Raw genomic sequence first — 20,963 nt, 5'->3', positions numbered from 1 at the left:
CTGTTCTGGTTGTTTGCTTAGTATGTTTGTTTTTCTATTTTTTAGGTTCAGTTGTTGATAGTCGTGAGTTTGTTGTCATTTTACAGTTCATAGTTTTTGATCTTCTTTTTCTTAGATAAGTTCCTCTAACAGTTCATATAATAAGGGCTTAGTGATGATGAACTCCTTTACCTTATCTGGGAAGCACTGTATCTGCCCTTCCATCTAAATGATGGCTTTGCTGCGTAGAGTAATCTTGGGTGTAGGTCCTTGGCTTTCATCACTTTGAATACTTCTTTCCAGCCCCTTCTTGTCTGCAAGGTTTCTTTTGAGAAATCAGCTGACAATCTTATGGGGAATCCTTTGTAGGTAACTGTCTCCTTTTCTCTTGCTGCTTTTAAGATCTCTCCTTATCTTTAATCTTGGGTGATGTCATTATGATGTGCCTTGGTGTGTGCCTCCTTGGGTCCAGTGTCTTTGGGACTCTCTGAGCTTTGTGGATCTCCTGGGAGTCTATCTCCTTTGCCAGATCTGGGAAGCTCTCCATTATTTTTTTCAAACAAGCTTTCAATTTCTTGCTCTTCTTCTTCTCCTTCTGGCACTCCAATGATATGGATGTTGGCACATTTAAAGTTATCCTGGAGGTTCCTAAGCCTCTTCTCATTTTTTTGAATTCTTGTTTCTTCATTCTGCTGTGGCTGAATGTTTATCTCTTCCTTCTGCTCCAAATCGTTGATTTGAGTCCCCTTTCTTTCCCTTTACTGTTGGTTCCCTGTATATTTTTCTTTATTTCACTTTGCATAGTCTTCACTCTTTCCTCCATTTTGTGACCCATACTCAATCATTTCTGTGAGCTTCCTGACTACCAGTGTTTTGAACTGTGCACCTGATAGATTGGCTATCTGTTCATCACTTAGTTCTTTCTCTGGAGTTTTGATCTGTTCTTTCATTTGGGCCATATTCCTTTATCTCAGCGGGCCTGTTACATTGTAGGGGACAGAGTCTTAGGTGTTTGCCAGGGCAGGGCAACCCAGGTTGCTGTCTTGTGATGCTGTGTGCTGGGGGAGGGGTCCGAGAGGGGACAATGCTGCTTGCTTGGCAATCAGCCGGCTTTCAGTCACTTCCCCTGCTCCCTGCAAGCAAATTGGGCCTTTCTGGTGCTGATTCCTGAGTGGGTGGGTTCGTGTACATTCTGGGACCCCATGGGTCTCTCCAATGAACTCTCCTGTGAGGCCAAGAGATTCTCCCACTGCCTCAACCGCTAAAGATTTTTACAGCCAGAGGTTTTGCGGCTTTATTTTTCTGCACTGGAACCCGGGATTGCGTGGTCTGTCTCACTCCCCAGCTGTTCCTCCTGGTTTATCCGTGTGCAAATGTGGGACCGTCGGGTCTGCCAGCGCCACCTCGCCCACCTGGTCCTCTAGCTACTGCCTTGCTGCGTGGCCTCTCTGCCCCGGCTGCCCGTCTCCCCCTCCTGCTGGTCTGGATGAATGTTTCTTCTTTAGCTCCTTGTTTGTTGGACTTTCATACAGTTTGATTTTCTGGCAGTTCTGGTTGTTTTTTGTTTTTAAATTTGTTGTTGCCCTTCTTTTGGTTGTGCCAGGAGGCAGAGTGTATCTACCTTCACCTCCATCTTGGCCAGAAGTCTGATTTAATTTCCTAATAGAGCTCTAGAGTAGGCCTATTGTTCAGTTTTATTGAGCTGCAATTGACAACTAAGAAGAGGCCTACACGGATGATCGTGTCCTCCTCCCTCCTCCTCTCCCCGCCTCACTCTCTCTGCCCAGGGGGCCCTTCCCTGCAGTCAGATGCCTGGTGTCCCCACTGCGCCTGCTGCCCTGAGCAGCAGGCAGGCTGGGATGGAGAGGGTGGGCCACACACGGGCTGGCCTCAGGGGCCCTGGCCACCCTCATGTGGCCTCTGTTCCCTCCCAGGGCCCGCAGTCCCTTCTGTTTGGCAAGAAGAACACAGGTGGGTGCCTGGTGCTTGAAGATCCCTAGTTGCCTGGTCCTTGGGTGGCCCTGTTGGGCCAGGTCCCCAGTAGTCGCTGTAGTCACCTGCAAATGGGACGAGTCTCCTCTCTCTCCCTCCTGTCCTCGCTCCTGCCTCCCGCTCAGGCACTGCCTCTGGGCACCCAGGGGCTGCCCTGCCGAGGCCCCCAGGCTCTTCACGGCCAGTCCTCGAGGGGCGGGGCGGGGCGGGGCGAGGGCCCTCTGCACAGAGGAGGAGGGGCCCCACCCGAGCACATCCTTCAAACAAGCTGCAGGGCTGCCATTCTGCCCCGGGGAGCAGGGAGTGGGCGCTGTGGGGACATTGGCACCCCCAGTCCCTCCCCAGAAAGCAGCACGGCTGTGAGGAGGGCTTCCTGGGACCCTCGCTCTCGGGGAGCACCCGCTCCCACCGGCTGCCTGCTGCCCGCTCCCACCGCAGCTGCCTCCCCAGGCAGAGGAGGGAGGCTGGGGGTTGCTCCCGGCCTGGCTCCCAGGGGCCCTTGGCATTGGCCCTCCTGTCTCTGGGCTTTCTGCTGCGCCTGCCTGCCGCTGGCCCCCAGGACTGTCACATGGGGTGGGTGTGCCCGTCACTGTTTGAGCATGACGCCCCCAGGGCCCACAGCAAGTCTGAGCAGGAGCCCGGGCCGGAGAGGGGCATTTCTGAGGTCGGAGGGTCCGGAGGAGAGCTTCGTGCGGGAAGCTCTCTCTCTGGAGCTTCGCCCCGGGGATGCCTGCCCGGAACGCCTCCTCCTTCAGGAGGTGGGGGCCGGGGATGGAGGGAGCCAGAGCCCTTGCCCAGGCCCCTTCCGCCGCGTCTGCCCCTCACGGCGACTGTGTGCAGGGCGCCGCCTGTCCTGTGACAGGCGGGGCAGCCCAGGCTCCGGGGTTTGGCCAGCCTCGCCCCCGTTTGTGCGGGGGAAGGGCCAGCCCAGCCTTTCCCTGTGTGGACACTGTTGGCTGGGCCCAGGCCACTGGGAATAAGTCGAGGACCGAGGTAAAGAGGGGCCCAGGCAGGCGTCCAGGCGCCCCTCTTCCTTTCACCCTTGCGGGCGTCCCCAGCCGTGTGCCCCTGACAAGTCGCCTGGCCTGGCCTCTCTGAGCCCTCCGTGCCCTGTACTGGGACCCGGGCGCTCCTTCCGCCCCGCCCACCGCAGGATGTGGCTGCAGCCCCTGAGGGCAGGGGTCCTGCTCAGGCGCCCCCGCCCCCGAGTCATGGGAAGCGAGGGGACTCGAAGGACGGACGGTCTGGGTTTGAGTCCTGCTCCGGGTCCTCCGACTGGGGCCCCGGGGAGCCACTGACCACGGGAGCCTGTCTTCTCACCGGCAAAAAGGGTGTGGCGGCCCCCCCCTGTGGTGACCGGCTCCTGGTGTGTGTCACGGTGGGCAGTGGCTGTGGGGCGGGCGGGTCTGCGCCAGGCCACCAGGGGCCTTAAACCTCGTGGCGAGGTGCCTGCCTTTGCCCTCAGGCGACGGGGAGCTGTGGGCGGCTTACGCAGGTTGGCGATGCCGCCAGGTTGCCTTTGACTGTCTCTCCGCCAAGGTGTGCGCACGGCATGGCTGGCGTGGGGGTTCAGAAAGAGTCACCCCAAGATGCCCTGGGTGTATGTACAATAGATTATTTTGAGCTAAAGGCAACAGAGACCTTCTGGGCTCAAGAGAGACGTCTGCCATCCCTGCCCGCCTCACCTACCAGGAGAACCGGAATCGGGGCCTGGCCTGTAAGAAGAGCGATCAGAGGGCCCCTCTTTGACCTTGCAGGGCACGCCAGACCCCTGCCTGCCGGATGCCTGTGCTCTGCTCCGGTCCTGCAACGGCCCCCAGACCCCGGGGGCCTTACTCGCCCCCAGCGCAGAACGTCCCACGCACCTCATTTCCCCTTTTCCGTCGCTGGGGTTCACGCACGTGGGATTCCTGTGCGTACAAACTTAAATTTGGTTTTTCTCTTGTCACTCTGAATATTCAACCAGCCAAAAGGACCAGAAGAGGGGAAGGGGCATCTTCCCCTTTGTCCCCCTGGGGTGAGGGCTGGGACAGGGGGCGTGAGAGGCGGGGGGGGGGTGGGCGGGCCAGGGCCTGGGCGGGCACTGGGAGGGGGCAGTAGCGTTCAGGGACAGGCGGAGTGCCGATGGCTTTCCAGCCTGGCGACCCCCGCGTGCTGGCTTGCCGGTCACTAGCTGTGTGAACCTGGCCAGCTGCCTGATGTCACTGAGCCTCAGATTTCTGAACTCTAGGTCTGGGGTGAGGGCGTCCATCTCCCTGCCCTCGGAGGGCGTCCATGAAGAACTACAGGTGCCCCGCAAGCAAACACCCGGGGCGGCGGCCGTGCCGATTTCGAGCGGATGGGGCAGATGGGACCTCCCAAATTTCTGACCTGGGAGATGAGGGGACAGAGTGGCGACTCATTGAGATGGTTTCGTAGTTGGGACATAGGTTGCACGTGACAGACTCAGAATAACTGTGGGAAATGGGGAGACATGTATCTATTCCACAGAAGTCCGGTGCAGGCCAGCTGTGCCCCGCGAAGCCGTCGTGGCCCCCGCCGTCCTTCGCATCTCGCGCTCATTTGCATGGTCCGAGGCCACCAGGTCTGCGTTCCCAGGGGTGTCAGGGACAGGGAGAGAAAAGGAGCAGACCCCCACCGCCCCTTTAAGAGCATGACCCAGAAGTGGAAAGCAGTGTGCACCCCACTCACATCCAATTGGCCGGAGTATAGTCACATGGCCACACTTGCCTGCAAGGAAGGCTGGGAAATGTAGTCTTTCTTGTCAGTGGCCCTGTGTCCAGCAAAAATCGGGGGTTCTATGATGTAGGGAAGAGAGAGCTGGAAATCTGTGCCAGAGACAGGGCGGCGGGAAGGGGAGCGGGTCAGGGCGGTGAGGGCGGGCGCGATGCGTTCGTTTTGGGTCGGGGAAGTTGGGGGAGGGCATAGTTCGCTCCCAGGGTCCCCAGGGCTGCACCGTGATGCCCCCGCCCCCGTGCTGCCCTGGCCTCTCGACCTTCTCGCACAAACTCCTGCTTCGCAGAGCGCATGTCACGTCGGTGGCGGTGGACCGCATCCCTGCGCCCACGTTCATCTGCTCTCGCGAGGATCCCTCCGCGTTCCATTCCCGGCTGCTCCTTGGGGCTCTGTGGGCGTGTCCCCCGTCCTCCAACAAAGACGAGATGCAGCCCAACACCCGCGTCCTGCGTGTCCCTAGAGGTGGCACCGATCCGTCACTCCCTTTCCTGGGAGGTGCTATTGTTTCTGATTTGCTGGTCAAGGAGGGGTCGGTTTTGGAGGCTTCCGTGGGGCCCCTACGTTCCGATAGTTCTTGCCCAACAGACCAAGGGGCCGATGGGCGAAGCGAGCCACATGCCAAGCACGGCGTTTCCAACGGTCCACCTGGGGATGCAGTCAGTGCGGTGGGAGCCACGGTGACACTCACGTGTCTGGTATCAAGGTCCGCTCAGGGCCTGCGTCCCGCAGTCCTCCGCTGGTGTGCGTGTCCCCTCCCCATTGCCTCACCAGCTGAGTGGCAGCCACAGGCCCTTTGCAAGGAACCATCAGGGGAAAGCTTGCCATGAATACTTGTGGGGCCGTTGCCTCGGGACTCAGCCTCCTCCCCAGGCGAGGTCTGCGACTGAAGGCTCACTCAGGAGGGGGGACCCGGCAAGGGACGGCCCGTGTCGTTGCCGGGACCTCCCTCAGCCTTTGGTTGCCCTGCACTTGACTTCCATGGGCACAGGCTAGGAAATGCCCTTGACTGTTGCGCCTGGTCCTGGGTTCTAATTCTCTGCTGGCCAGGCTGCTGTGGCTGCCCCCGCCCGGCTGGTCACCTCCCCATCTCTGGTGGGTGTGTGCTACCAGCTGGCCTTTACATCTTGGGCCCTACATCCCCGCGGCTCTCGGAGCAGGGTTCTGACACCGCCGCTCCTGCCACCAGCCCTGGCTTTCTTTCAGAGGACAGCCACCACCGACGGGTGAGTGATGCTGTTGCCCCTCGGATCTCGGAGACGACAGGACCTCCAGGCCTTTCCCCGGAGCACAGTCGCCGGGGGCCCCTGGGCCTGACCCAGCGTGTCCCTGCCAGGTGCTGTGTCCCCGGGCCCGAGCCCCTTCCTTACTGTCTGCTGTGGCAGCTCTGGCACCTCAGCTCCAGCCAGGGCGGCCCGCACTGGCTCGGGCTCCCGGGAGCCGGGGAGCATCACGCCAGCTCCGGGGGTCTCGCCAGGGCTGACCCCGTGTCCAGGTGGGTGCTGCTGAACGCACGCTCGCCTCCCCCGCAGGCCCCTGCCCCGGTCGTTGCTGGGGGCCCTGCGGTATGGTCTCTTCCCCCTGGGGGGCCCTGTGTGCCACTAACCAGAGACAGCGGCCTGGTGGTAGGGGCGGGGCAGACTCCAGGGGGGCAGGCGTTGCCGTGAGGGGACAGCCTCTGCTGGTCTCCTGCTCTGCTGTCATGCTGCGGGGCTGGGAGCTGGCAGGTGGGCCACCCCTCAGGCTCTGAGGGCCCCGCCTCGCTGGGAGTGGGAGCTTTCAGGGTATCTGCTCCCCCTCCCCAGCCAGGGTCCCCGTTTTCCCAGCTTTGGCAGAACCATGGTGCCTCGGCTGGGTGTTCAGTCCTCCTGGGGCTTCGGCCAGGAGGGCTGCCAGGTCCTGGCTGGGCCGGTGCTTGCTGTGCCCGCCCTCGCGGGGGGTGGCTGCCTCAGAGGGGCCCTTCGGGCTTTCCACCGCCTGTTACTCACCAGCAGCTGTTGTCACCTTTCTGTGGAGCCCCATGGTGCTTAGCAACAGCCACCATTCCTGCTATCCTCATGTCTCCTGTGTCCTCCACGTGTCTCAGCTGCGTGATCCATGGCATGCTCAGAGCTTGCCTCCCCCCGCGGCTGCCCCTCCCGAGGCTTCGGGGCTTGCCCCTCTGGCGATGGCTGTACCGGGGGTCTGCCCGAGCCCCCCTGCCCCTGCCGCCGGCCCTGGGGCCTTGGTGTGGGTCAGGCGCCGAGTGGCCCACCTCCCTGTCCCCCCAGCCCACGCCTGGTGCCACTGTCTCAAGTGGGATTGTCTGGAAGTCGCTGTCGGGTGCCCGTGGGCTGCCGGACGCTTATCAGCGCTGACACCTGTGGGAAGCAGGGCGGGAGTGTGTCTGGCCTGGGAAGACGTGGGGCTGCGAGGCGGCCTGAGAGCCTCACCACGTCCTCCTGCGGCCCTGGGGTTGGGCCGGGGGACAGGGAGGCCTGGCCGGGCGCGCAGAGGCGCGGTCGCTGGCGGCCCTCCTGACCACCTGCCTGCGGACGGGGCCTGGGGACAGCGTGTCACGGGTGTCCCGCCTGGGGCCCCAGCACATGGCACCACGAAGCTCGCCTCGGCCTCCCCTTGGCCTCTCTGCTCTGGATGTACTTCTGTTCCTCAAAAACAGTCTCTTCTCTCCTGCCCCCCCGCATTTGCCCCCCACACCGAGTCAACCAGCCAACAGTTCACCTTCCAGCGCCACCCCCCGACTCGGTGCAAACCGCCCTCCCTCAGCTCTGCTGCCCCCGGGTCCTGCCCGGCCCCATGGAGCCCCAAGGGGTCGTGGGAATCTAAGCACCAGAGCACCCAGCAAAGCCGTGCAGCGCACACAGGGTTCCTGGGGCTCCCTGCGCAGGCACGGTGGGTGCCCGGCAGCGACCCACGCGCGGCGAGCCCCGAGGCCTCGCGTGAGCTGAGATCGGCGTGGAGAACAGTCACAGCGGGAGCGTGATCCTTTGGAAGACCATCTCGTTGGCCTTCTTGGAAATGGCAAGTCCCCATCGCCTACAGAAGCCCGTTCTGAGCCCAGCCCTCAGCTCCCAGCCCCTGAGATGGACGGTCCCCTTGACTCTTGGGAGCTCCGCCCGCGCCCCAGGCATGGCCCCCCACCTCCCCCAGGCTGGTGTTCGAACTCCTTCTTGCCTGCAGGAGAGTGTCCTAGGTTAAGCAGAAAATGGCTGCCACACCAGGAGGTCCCTGTGCAGCTCCAGGACACACAGCCTTTGTCCCTCTTCCACCTTCCTGCTTTGCCTCTGTCTTGGCTCTCTGCCCAGAAGGGACAGGGAGACCTTGAGACTGTATTTTCTTTATAGTCTCTGAGGAGAGACCTCCCGGTGGCCCATGCAGCGAATCCCCAGCACACGCGACGGCCAGGGACTGCGGCCGGCTGGGCCGGCCCTCCTGAGCCAGGCCGGCTGCCTTTCCAACGGGGAAAGGGGGTCCTTACGGAGCGGGGAGGAGGTCGCTGGACAAAGCGAAGACCACGTCCCCCTCCTGTGTGGTCAGTTACAACGTGGACGCGGAGTATTGGGATGTGGCAGCAATAGATTTCTCTGAGGTGTCTCTGATGGAGACCCCAAGATCCGTCCTTCCCTCTGAGGTGTCGGCACCCTCCCCCAATCCCGCCGGAAGGTGATTGGTTCTGGAAGGTCACCTGGGGGCTTCCGGGGCATTTCCTCCTCTCTGAGAATACCTTGGGAAGAGGTGCTGCCTCCCCTTTGTCTTCTTCCTTGGGCATTGTCAGGGCTAGGAGGGACGCCTTGTCACCTGCTCTGAGGGTGAGAGTGCAGGGACAGCAAAAGCAGCCGGTCCGCGGGGAAACCCTGTGCCCGGGGTGCTCCCACGGCGCCTGGGGCGCCTGCTCCCGGCCAGCCCTGAGGAAGCCCGTTTGGAGTTGGAGTCAGCCATGACTCGAGGCGGAAACAACCCCAATTGATAGCAGCTGTCATGTTTTCCGTGGCACCGAGCAGAGCTGAGACTTACGCTTCACAATTTACTAGCTGAGTTCATAATCTTTTGACAACTCTCTCTCTCACTTCCAGAACATATAAAAACGTTTCTCATTTGGGAATGGGGGCTGCGCGTGAGCGCCACCCCACAACCTGTGTGAAGAAGGGGTTTTGCTGCACAGATGGGGCCCCCAAGACGTGCAAATTATGTAAAAGGGATTCCATTTCCGTATTGACTCCAAGAGTTTCACAGATGCCGAAATCGGCAGACCTGACAGAACTGCAGCTCCCGCCCCTTCTCCAGGAGAGACCAAGAGCTTGAGTGACACCTGAGGGCTTGACGCAGGGGAGGTACCGCATGGGTCTCAGAGCCCAGACCAGAGCAAGCGAGGGGGTCGTTGAAATATTTGTTGAGTCGATGGTCTTCCCCACTACCCTCAGTTGGGTTGTTGAACTGGGTGGCTAGATGGATCAATAGAGAGATGGATGGAGGGGTGAGGGGATGGGTGGGTGGGTGAATGGATGGGTGGGTGGACGGGGTGGAAGGATAGAGAGATGAATAAATACATGAGTGGGGTAGGTGGGTGGGCGGATGGATGAGTGAATGGTAGCATTCGGGTGGTTGGATAGATGGCTATGACTTCCTTTGTCAAGCCACCTGATCTGGAAAGCAGGTGTTCATACCTGGCTTGGCTCTTACAAGGAAGCCCAATGTTAGCCCAATGTTTCCGTCTCCAAAGGAGGCGGGTCCTTCTCGCCCACAGCCTGAGCTCTGACAGCTCTCAGAGAGGCCGGTGAGTTCTCAGTCTGCTGGCTCGGGGCCCGATAACATCACCCAGATACTCCCCAGCCGCTCTACCAGAAGCTGGGGAGGAGGGAGAGAAGCAGAGGGGAGGGTGGGGGACAGGGATGCTGTGTCCGGGCAGACTCCTCCCGCCCGCTCAGGCCCGAGCTTCCAATCCCAAGGGGAGGTTCCAGGGCAGCAAACAGAAACCAGGGATTGTTTGTGAGGCTGTAGGATCAAAAGCCACCACAGACGTGGGGCACAGCAAGGAAAAGCCCCAGGCAGATGTTTGGCATGGGAAATCGGACTCCGTGTGGTTTTGATGCTAGGAAATGAGGCTCCAGGGTCTCCGCATCCCACAGCTCACAGCGGAGCCCTTCACACAGTGTTCTGGTAGAGCGGCGCTCCTGGCTTGTGCGGAGGCCCCCCTGGTGGCACCTGTGGGAGGGGACCTTTGGGCCCACCGTCCTTGGGGGCCTCTGAGCGTGAGAGTCCTGAGCTGCGCGTGTGGGCCCGTGTGAAGCACCTGCGCGGTGTGCACGTCCGGGTCTCCCCGTCGATTCTGCCTTCTAGAGCCGGGTCTGCTTTCTGCTGAACAGAACCTCTCTTTCGAGCTTTGAACTCCACATGCCTCAGATCTGCTTATGTCTAAATAACGGAGTCCCCACACGCCGCAGGCAGCCCAGAGCTGTTTCTGAACTTCTTAAAAGCAAAAAGCCGCACTGTACACAGCCAGCGGTCACCAGGCCACAGGGGAGGGCTGTTCTGGGGAAGAGCGTGGGCGGGGGGTGGGCGTCTGCAGACCAATTCGCTTGGGCTAACAGAGCGGTGGCAACCTGTGCCATCAGCTGCAGACCGGTCAGCTCTGGCGGGGGGGCCCAGGCACCTCACCACTGGGGGGTCAGTCAGGAGCTCTGGACTGGCCCCCCACTTAGGTCCTGGGGATCCCCTTCTTCATGGACCCTGTAAATCTCACGCTGTTTCCCACAGTTCTCTTGGAGTCCTGGCTCCCTCGGCTCAGGCTCCCCTAGACTCTAGCCGTGGCTACACACGTGGGCCTCTGTGCAGGTGCCCACACCTGCACAGACGGTCACCACCTGCCACCTTCCTTCCCTGACTGCGGCCAGAGGGAACCTCCTAACGGGTTTTGCTAAAAACCCATTTAGAGGCCTGGAGGCCTTGCTAAGCGGCAGGGCAGGCCCCCGGGGGCAGGGCGGATAGCTGCTGAGCGCCGCGCAGGCCTTCTCTCTCCCCGACGGCTCACAGCCGCCTTGGTCAGCTCTGCACCTCTCTCAGCCTCGTTTTCCAGGGGAGAAATCAAAGCACAGGTTCGGTGGCCTGCTCCAGGCCGCCCAGCTACAGTAGGAGAGCAGAGCGGCCCTGGTCTCTGCGGTCTTGGCTCTGCGTGACCAGTTACGTGCCCCCCTCAGTCTCCAGCCCTGCCCAACGTGCACCCCTCGCTGCCTTTCTACTTTCCCACGGCTCCGAGAAGTGTCCCCTGACCGTCCCATGGGGTGAAGCTGTTGCGCACAGGCCCCTCTCTCTGTGTGTCGGCCTCTAAGGGACCCTCCACACCCGCTCCTCGTGCCTGACTTGGCCGGGGGCCAGCGCCCCGCCCTGGGCCAGGCGCAGGCTGGCCCCGAGGGGTTGCAGATGAAAGGAGCCAGGCGCAGAGACGCCCCGCCACTCCCACCTTCCTGCCCTGGAGCCTGCGCACGTGGTGGGAGGGGCATTCCTCGTGCAGATGGACAAGCTACAGCCGTGGAGACAAAGGAGGAATGTAAGGGAGCCCCCTGGCCCTCACAGGAGTGAGGAGAGAGAACGCCAGCCGGGCCTCCCCTTAGACTAAGCCCACCAGCATCGCGGAGAATGCCATCTCCACTTCTGTCACGCTCGCCGGCCACCCTGAACTTCGGGAGGGACGTGGCCCAGAGGGACTCCCGGCCCCGTGCCACCCCCCGCTGCGTGAGAAAATCCCGCTCATCGGTGGGTGTTCCCGTAGGCGCGGTGCCGCCCATGCCTCCTGCCCGCTGGGGCTGCCGGGGCGGGCGTGGGGGCCGAGCGCTCCGCGCTCGGCTCTCAGACGAGCGTGGCCTCTCGTGAGCAGAGGGGCTCGGACGCGGTCCCCCCCGGCCCCTCTCTGCTCAGGCGCCCCACGTCTGTTTATAACTCTAGGAATTATTTGCTGACACCCGCTGCATGCTTTTCTTTCTCAAGTGGCCTGTGCAATATCTGGGGGAATGAAAGGCGGTGAAAAAAAAAAAAAAAGATTCCTTCTGTAAATGATTTATTTTCTAGATGTGTCATGGCAATTGCAAACGCTGCTGACATCTGGAAGCTTTTAGACCTGGGCCATATGGTTCAGATTGGGTCTCGCTGAGGAGCTGGGAGACTTATTTGGAGTGAGGGGAAGGGGTCGTTGTGGGCGGCGATCGGAACAGCACACCAGCAGTGGCAGGCGACCTCCGTCCCCTGCTCTGCGCCTGGGCGCTGCGGCAAGCACCCCTCATCGACGCCATCAACCCTCACAGTAACCCCATAACGTAGGTTTATGATGATCCCATTTTTCACAAACGAAATGATTTTTTACAAATAGGATTTTTTAACAAATAGGAAATTTCCTTTAACAAATAAGGCTACTGAGCCACAGGGAGACAAGGCTGCATCCTTGGTCCCATGGTTCCTAGGGGCTCGGCCCAGGAGTGGGCCAGCCAACCTGGGCCAGAGGCTGTGTGGCCGTGACAGTTTTTTTTCCTTCCCTCGGAGGGGGGAGCGCGAGACCTGGGCTCCACAGCCCGCGTCCCGTCGCACCCGTCTCCGCAGCTCCCGGGAAGCTGGGCCCTGCAGGGATCCCGCCTGGAGGGGCTCGGCGGTGTTCGCCGACGGGCCAGCCAGGTGGGGCGGTTGGGATCTGGGGCCCTCTTCCCGTGCACTTGGGGCTGCCTTTGTTATCTCCCAAACCGGGGAGGCTGTGCTCGGGACCAGCGCCCTAGGAGCTGCCCCAGGTGTGGGAACCAGGAGCCCGTGTTAAGAGGCGGGGCCAGGGCCGTAGGGGCTCCGGCCCAGGAAGAGGGGCCAGGGCCCGTGGCCTCGGGGTCGGTGCTGGGCAGCCCCTTGCGCTCCTCTGGCTCCCAGCTACCTGCCCACCCCTTGCCCAGGTGTGAGCTGCAGCCCAGGGAAGGAAGGAGCTCGCCAGCCACCCTGACGTTAATGGCAGCAAAGGTTGGGAGCTCAGCCCAGCCCAGGCCTCTTGCTCAGCAATGGTAACGTCTAGAACTGTGGCACCAGCCCTGGGGCACCGGGCCCCTGGGCCTTTTTTGGGCACCAGCTCAGTCAGCCCTTAGGCATGCAGGGGCGGGGTGGGGGCGCGCAGCACAGCCCTGCAGCACAGAGCAGAGCCCATGGTCCGCTGGCCGGGGAGACCGGGGCCGCGCGCCCTACGCGCTGCGCCCAGAGCTCCTGCAGGCGTGCTGGGGGCGCCCCAGGCAGCAGGGCCTTCGCACTGCGCCCCCCGCCAGCGGGGTCTGAGCCCCAGAACTCTTTCCCTTTGGGCAGAGCCAGGAGGGACCCTCAAGAGCTGAGGATGTTTTTTTCTCCTCTTTTGGGAGGGAAGTGGGGTAGGACAAGGGTGAGTGTGCCGTGTTTCATGTTAAATTATAAAATATTTCAAACATACCGAAGAGGAGAGAGAAAAATAGAACCGTGACCAGCCACTGCCCAGATGCAGGGCATGGCAACATTTGCTTTTGATTTTGAACACAAATCAACATCAGCTACGGCCGCAGCCCCCACCCCCCCCGCCCCTGGCCCTCTGGCCCCGGGTCTGCCTTCCAAAGATGGTCCCGGCGCCACGGCCGGCCGGGGAGACGCCGATCGGGCCGCCTCCGTGCCCCGCGCCTGCCTTAGGTGCTCGCCTTGCCTGGGCGCACGTGCCTGGGAAGACAATTGAGACAATGTGTGCCCCTTTCGTTTTGTGCCCATCTTTCTGCCAGCTCGCTCTTCGCGCCGGGTAACTCTCCTTTACTGAGGAAAACGCGCGAAGTAAAATTAACGTAAAATTAAGCGCTGGGAAGTGTGCACTTGAGTGGCGTTTAGTACATTGGCAGCCTTGTGCCACCACCACCGCGCTCTGCTTCCAAAGCATTTTCCTTGCCCCAGAGGAGACCCCCGCCCCCGCCTCCCCCCGCGCCCCCAGGCATTCCCTCCCCGCCGCCTCTGGCGGCTGCTGATCCTCTGTCGCGTGGACGCACCTCATCTGGATGCTCACAGGGAACAGCCTGTGTCTGAGGCGCGTCCTGGTGGGACGCCACCGTCTGCAGCCCTCGTTCCAGCGGCGGGGGGCGCGGGTGGGGGTGTCCTTGACCCATGGTGCGCCCACCCCCGCCCCTGCCACGGGCCGTTACAGCGCCTCACCGGTGCGGGCCTCCCCCCGCCCCCCCGGCCCCCGTGCTCCCAGGGCCTCATCCTGTGTTCTCCTTCCCGACTGCTGCGTAGCCGGCCGCCCAGACCGGGGAGCTGGAATGATTTGTTATTTGTCTGCTTCTCGGGGCTGACGGGGGCCTCGCTCAGATGCTCTCCTGCAGCCAGAGGGCCGCCGGGGACGCTGGGACGGCCGGGCCTCCTTCCTTCTCCCGCAGGGTGGCCTGGCCCCTGTGTGGCGGCTCCGACCCCCCAAGGTCAGCAGTGGTTTGCCTGGACCCCTCACGGGGAGGGAAGAGGCGCTGCATTGCTGTTACAGTTCCAGTTCCCGGTTCCTAGTGAAGGTGTCATTGATTCCCACGCCGGTTGTGACAAATTACCACAACGGAGCGGCTTAAAGGACACGCCCGTGCTCTCTTCCAGCCCAGGGGGCCGGAAGCCCGCCCGGGTCTCCCCGAGCTGCAGTCGGGGTGCGCAGGGCCGCGCTCCTCTGGGGGCCCCAGGGCGCCTCGTATTCCCTCCCGCCTCCCGCTCCTGGAGGCTCCCGCTCTCCTTGGCTTGTGGCCCTTCCTCCTTGTCCAAAGCCAGCAGCAGAGCTTCGCGTGACCTCGCTTCCCGCCACCCCCCCACGATGACACCGTGCTGACAGTGGTCCCCTGAGGAAATCCAGGCTCGTCCCTCAAGTCTGTGCCGTCGTCACGTCTGCAGAGGCCCTTTGCCACGTCAGGGGACATATATGCACAGAGTTTGGGGATTAGCACGTGGACGTTTTGGGGGCCGTTACTCTGCCTGCCACAGGAGGTGGGCGGCCTCATGTGTCCCCTGCTGTCCTCGCTTCCGTCTCGGGCAGTGGCTGCTGTCCATTCTTGGCCCATCTCTCTCCCGCGTGTTCAAGTTCATTGTCTGTACAAGCCACGGATTTGCTCCCGCAGCCTCTGCTTTGCCCGTTTTGCACAGCCAGGCGCCAGCAGGAGGCCATTGATGCCCTCTACCCGGGTATTTGAGGAGCGTTAAATACAGGGGCCGCTTGCCGAGGTGCAGAGGAACCGACGAGGGCCCGGGCAGTGCCCAGGCGGCGGGAGGGGCCAGCGCCCCATCTGGGCCCGTAGGGGTGAGTGGAGGGAGGGTTGAGGGGCAGGGCACGCGGAGGGCTGGGCGGAGAAAGCCCTTGGTGGGAGCCGGGGCCTTAGACAGAGCCGCCCACCCACGGCGCCCTGCCCAGGGCCCGGGGGTCCCCTCTGGTGGCAGGCTCCTCCTGCCCGCAGAGCCCACAGAAGAGGGTCCATAGGTGGAGCCCCGCGCAGGCCAGTGGGTGGTAGGGGCCGGAGGGACAGGCAGAGACACCAGCCGAGTGCCAGCGGCGCTCACAGCATCTTTGGGTACAGAAAAAACCCCAATACTCCTGCCATCCAGCAGTATACCCTTTAGGCGTGCCTTTCCTTCTCCGAATGAGAAAACCGTCCCTTGCCTGAGAATGCGGGAGACGCTCTTTTACGAACGCTGGTGTGTGTGTCTTAAAATGGTGATAAGATGCACATGCCATCAAATCCATCGCTTCAGCCACCTTCACGTGCCCAGTCTGGTGGCATTAGGCCGATGGACGTCGATGGCAGCTGGCCCCCTCCCCCCCCGGAGCTCTTTTCATCTCGCAGAACCGGACGCCGCCCTGGGAAACGCCCGCTCCCCAGCCTCCTCCCCAGCCCGACTCTGCCGTCCACCCTCTGTCCGTCTGTCTGTGAGCCTGTCTGCTTCAGGGACCGCATGGCAGTGGGCTCGTGCCGCGCTGCCCCTCCGGGACCGGCTCACTTCTCAGCGCGACGTCCTCGAGGCCCGTCTGGGTCACGGCGGGCGCGGCCCCCGGCCGCCCTTCCCTCTTCAGGCTGAATAACCTTCCACCGCAGTACGTGCCGCATTTTGCTCCGCTGTTCGTCCATCCACGGACCCCTGGGTGGCTTCCGCCTCTGGCGACCAGCAAAGATGCTTCTGTGGCCACCGGAGCACAGGTATCTCCCTAGGGACCTGCTCTCGGCCCTTTGGGTTTGTCCCCAGAAGGAAAAGCACTGGGTCACACGGTAATTGGGTGTGAAGTTTTCCAAGGCCGCGCCCGGCCTGTCTGCGGGGGCTGCGCCGGTGTACACTCCCCCCAGCAGAGCCCGGGGCGTCGGGCTCCCCACACCCTCGCCGACACTTGTACCTCTGCTCCTTCCTTCTTTCTAGCAGCCACCCCAGGGGCTGCGTGGTGGGGTTGCATCGTGGCCCGTCCCAGTCCTAGCAAGCCGTCCAGGCGTTGTGACACTTCCCTGTCCCTGGGCAGGCCTTTGTCCCCCCGGCAGGCGATCTCTGTGCGCTGTGTGGGTCGGGGACACAGCTACCTTCCTCCTCCCTGGTCCTTGCCGTGGTGCTGACCACCCCCACTGATTGCCGATGCCCAGCACCGTCCCCGGGGTCCCCCGTGGCAGGAGCCTGTCTCTGTTCTGGGGTCTGTCCGTCTCTACGGGGCCGCTGCCTCCCTTTTCTGTTACCCCTCGCCCTGGCATTGTTTCCAAAGATGGCAGCCACGCGGGCACCTGTTCCCCAGCGCGGCCTCGACGTGCCTTCCATCGGGCCGTGTGCGCCTGTGCTGCCTCCTCTCCCGCCCGCAGATTCTGTGACCATGTGCACAGAGCGAGCAGAGGTGACACTCCGGGACCCCCTGTGTTGTAGAGACACCCCGGGCTGTCTCGTGCTTTTGGGATGTCTGCTCTTGGAGCTCGGCTGACCTGCTAGGACGAAGCCCAGGCCACACGCAGGGACCCCGCCGGGATCCGGGCCGCAGGCCCAGGTAGCTCCCGGCTGGCACTGGGCCATTGCCACCAGAGATGGGAGTCCGGAAGCCTTCAGGGGGCGGGGGACGCCGGTCCCTGCCCCCCTCTGACTGCCACTGCCTGAGGGGCTCTGGGCGGGGACCACCCTGCGGGGCCGGTCAGGCTCCAGGACTTCAGGGAGGGAGGAGAACGTAGGTGGCTTGAAGCCGCCAGGCTTTGGGGCGCCCCATGCCAGGACCTCGTGCTGCTTCGTAGCAACTTTTCCTACTCAACATTGACGTTGCGTCTGTCTGTGTGTAACTTCTTCTCCCCGACCTGAACGTGCGCTCCAGCGGGCCCACGTCGCACGTCCCGTCCTGGGGAGCCCGCTCAGTGCAGGCTGAGGACGAGTGTCTGTCACAGGAGGGAACGAACGTGGGAGGTCTCCCGGGTCCTTCCGCCTCCAAAGAGCCCCCTGGCCGGTCCTGTCCCGCGCTCCCGGTGAGGACCGGGGTGAGCTCGAGGGGGACCCTCTCCTGGGCCACGTGTGGCTGCGCTGGGCTCGCGGCCCCTGGGAGCCGGCGGCCTTCCTGACCCCGCCGCTCGTGGGACTTCCCCTCGGGGGGTCCGCCCTGGAGCCCGCGCTGTCCGTGGGAAACAGAGCACCTTCGAGCTTTCTACGTCTGCGCGGAGGACCCCTGTCGGGGTCGGGGAGCAAGCCCTGGGGGTGCAAGAGGACTCCAGCCCTTGGGGAGTGGGGGGTCGGACCCATGCCCAAGCTCAGCTGCGGTGGGTGAGAAGGTGAGGGGCCCTGGGGTAGGGGCGCGCCTTCCCAGAGGGTGGGGATCGGCAAGGGGAGGAGAGGGCAGGGCAGGGGCCTGCACTGGCCGGGGCCTAGCACCTCCCTTTGGGCGATTAGGCCACCATTAGGGACAGCCATCCTGGACGGACCCTCTCCCGCCCCTCCCCCAACCCCAGGGCTTTCAAGGTGAAGCATGACCTCCACGAAGGGCCTTCCAGCCTCGCCCTTCAACCCTGCCTGCCCCGTCGTGGCCTCCCGGCCTGGGCTGCCATCGCCCAGACCTCCCAGGAGTCCTGCCTGCCATGGCCACACACCTGTCATGCTCTCCATCCCTGAGGCCCTCCCCACCTGGCCCCCAATCCTCCATGGTAACCTCCTCCAGGAAGTCCTCCCTCCCCAACCGCCTCCTTTGGGTTCCCCACCTCCCGGGCGTTCTGCATGGTGTGTTTCTGTCTCTTTGGTGAGCCCGATGGCTGTGTGAGGTCGGGAGCAGGCCTCGCAGGCGGCTCGTACAGGCGGAGTGGGTCCCGAGGGCTCCGGGGAGGTCTGGAGAGTGAAGGTATGTGGCTACGCACCTCTCACAGACGCACACGCGTGTGCTCACCCACATCCGCTCACACATGCTCGCGCCCACACATCCTCACGACGGGCTCACATGCCCGCGGACGCTCACACCTGCACTGCATCTCTGGCTGAGTGACGGCCAGGCGCCGCGTCTTGGCCTTTGTTTGGCGCCGTCCCCTCCTCACCCCTGGCTCTGCCCCGGGGGCCACGGCCGCCCTGACCCAGCGGGTGACCACTTGCCATCTTCATAGCGCCCAGCTCGGCACAAGTGACCGGTGGCCAAGCGCAGGGGGAGGAGCCAAGGGAAGGGCTTTGGGGGCCTGAAGCGTGTATCGGGGACGTTAGCTAAGTACCATCTCTGGCTCCACGCTCCCACCCGGAGAACCGGGAGCAGCCACGACGCCCCACGGTGCCGGCGGAGCCGTGAAGCCAACCCCTCCCCCCCTCCCCCGCCCCCCGCGGGGCCCCGCAGCCCGTGTGTGCCTGAGAGCACGTGGCCGGGGGTGTACTCCGGCGCGTGCGTGCGTGGGCGGGCGTGCGCGGGCCTGGACTGGGGAGTGAGGGGGCCGCCCTTGGGCCTGGCAGCCGGGCTGGCCTCGCGGGTGTGCATCCCGGGCCGGGGTCTGGGGCCCCTGCACTGAGGGCCCTGGGCTTTGCTAACCCGCTGCTGTCGCCATCTTGGATTTCTTACTAATTTTTGCCTTTGCACTTTGTTCACTGTGAAGTCAGATGGGACGCTAGGGCATGTGAGAGCTGAGAAGAACAGCCTGGCCCCGTTGCCGGACACTCCACGTGCACAAAGCCTCCGCGCCACCCGTGAGCGTGGGAGGTCGCTGACCCGCACCGTGTTGGAGTTCACCGAGACTCGGAGAGCGTGCCAGGCTGGGGAGCACGGAAGCCGTTCCCCCTGCAAACGACAGCGCAGAGAGGCAGGGAGAGCCGATACCCACGGTCACTTTGCTCCCCGCTGCCCCCTCCTCATCAGCAAACCGGAGGCAGAGCGTTGCCGAAGAGTGCGGGCCCAGGAAGTGGAACAGGAGCGGGTGAGTGAGTCCCTTTTGTGCCGTATTCCCACTCGTCTGGTGAGAGTAACATCCACGTGCAGGAACGAGCCACGAAATACGAATTGCGACATTTCAGTGACTTCACACATACGGATGGAAGGCTCTTACACTGCATTTAAAGTTGGAAAGACGAACAGGAACCTTGATGCTCATAGTTGGTGATGGTCAATTTCTTGTGTCAAGCTGACAGCTCTGAGGTGCCCAGACAGCTGGTGGGATGTGTTCCTGGGTGTGCCTTTGAGGGTGTTTCCGGACGAGGTATTAACATTGGAGTCGGCGGGCTGAGCGACGCAGTGGCTCTCCCCCGCGGGAGTGGGCCATGGCCGGCCCGCCGAAGGCCTGAATGAAACCGAGGCCACGTGGGGAAGGGACGCTCTCGGCCGGACTGCCCCCCGACTCCCAGTGTGGCCGGAATCAGGCCCTCCGCCCTCCCGGGACTCGGGCTTGAACTCGGGCTGGAACGCACACTTGGGGCTCTCCGGGCCCCCAGCTTGCAGACGGCAGCCCTTGGATTCAGCTCCCGTTATCCTGTGAGCCAGTTCTTCAGAGTAAGTCTCCCTGCGTCGCTCCTATTGGTCCTATGTCTCTGGAGAACCCAGACTAATACGTAATTTTAAATATTAATTTTTTCTTTATTTATAATGGTGTTAAAATAGCAAATCAACACCATGGCAGGTCGCAGCAGCACGGAAGACAGGAAGAAGCTTTGTACTTGCTGCCTTCCTGGCACCTCGTCCCCTGCGTTTGGAACCAGAGGCCCCACATTTCCGTCCTGCGCGGGGCCCTGAGGATTGCGGGGCTGGTTGTGGTCCTTCCTCCTTGGCATGAGGTCGGCAGGTGCGGGCCCGGGGGCCTGGGGGCCTTGGTCAGGCCCCAGGGCCCCGCTGTCTCTGGAAGACGGAACTGAAGGCCTTAGGGACGAGGGGTCCCCAGTCCAGCCACGGTCCTTGGAGCTCCGAGGCTGCCCCTGCCTGGGCCTCGGACAGACTGCATTGTTGCCCCCCCTCGACCTAGGATTCCCAAATTTAGTAAAACCGACAACCAGCCCAGGATGTCCAGCTAAAAGTGAATTTCAGAGAAGCGGCAAATGCATGTTTCGGTATACATGTAAATCTACCCATGCAACATTGGGACACACTTATGCCAAAAGATTATCTGCCATTTGTCTCAAATTCCTATTTAACGCGTGTCCTGTGTTTTATTCGGCAGCCCTCTCCCCTTTCTCCCTCCCAAATGTCTCTCACCTCCGCAGCGCCCCCACCTCCCACCCGAACCTCGTCTGCCCCGGCCTTCCTGCCTCCGGTTCCTACTGGCTGCAGCCTTTGTTTTTGCTGCTTTTTGGTTTTATTTTTCTGTCACAAGTGCAATGCGTGTTCACTACAGAAAAATCACAGGCTACAGTCAAGCACCGCGGAGAAAGTAAGAAAACACGCTAATCCACCCACACAGAGACAGCTACTGCGAGCTCCCCGGGGAGATTTTTCCAGAGCTGCGTGTGTGTGCGCGCGTGTGTGTGTCGCTGCAGACGTTGGAGCAGAGCGCGCACACTCACCGCCCAGTTCAGACTCGCTGTCCTAGGAGCTGCGTTTTCATGGAACCCCGGGGCGGGTGCGGGGCGGGGGGGCGGCGGCGGCGCTGTGTTGCCAGCCTCAGCGCCCTGGCCCTCTCCGCCGCGGGGGGAGGGAGGCTGCAGGGCCTGAGGTGACGCCCGGTGCCAGGGTCGCCGAGGCCTGCGCTCAAAGTCCTTTCTAGAGCGTGACCTTTGTGCCCCAGTCTGCGCGGCTGCCCTAACCAAGCACCACAGGCTGGGCAGAGGTGGGGCGGGGGGGGGGGGGTGTGGGTGGGTCTGGAACAACAGAAAAT

This window comes from Pteronotus mesoamericanus, unplaced genomic scaffold (assembly GCF_021234165.1).
Source record: "Pteronotus mesoamericanus isolate MK-2021 breed Mesoamerican mustached bat unplaced genomic scaffold, CSHL_Meso_final contig_192, whole genome shotgun sequence".
NCBI classification, from domain to species: Eukaryota; Metazoa; Chordata; class Mammalia; order Chiroptera; family Mormoopidae; genus Pteronotus; species Pteronotus mesoamericanus.
The sequence above is the reverse complement of the archived record's forward strand: the minus strand, read 5'-3'. Positions refer to the sequence as shown.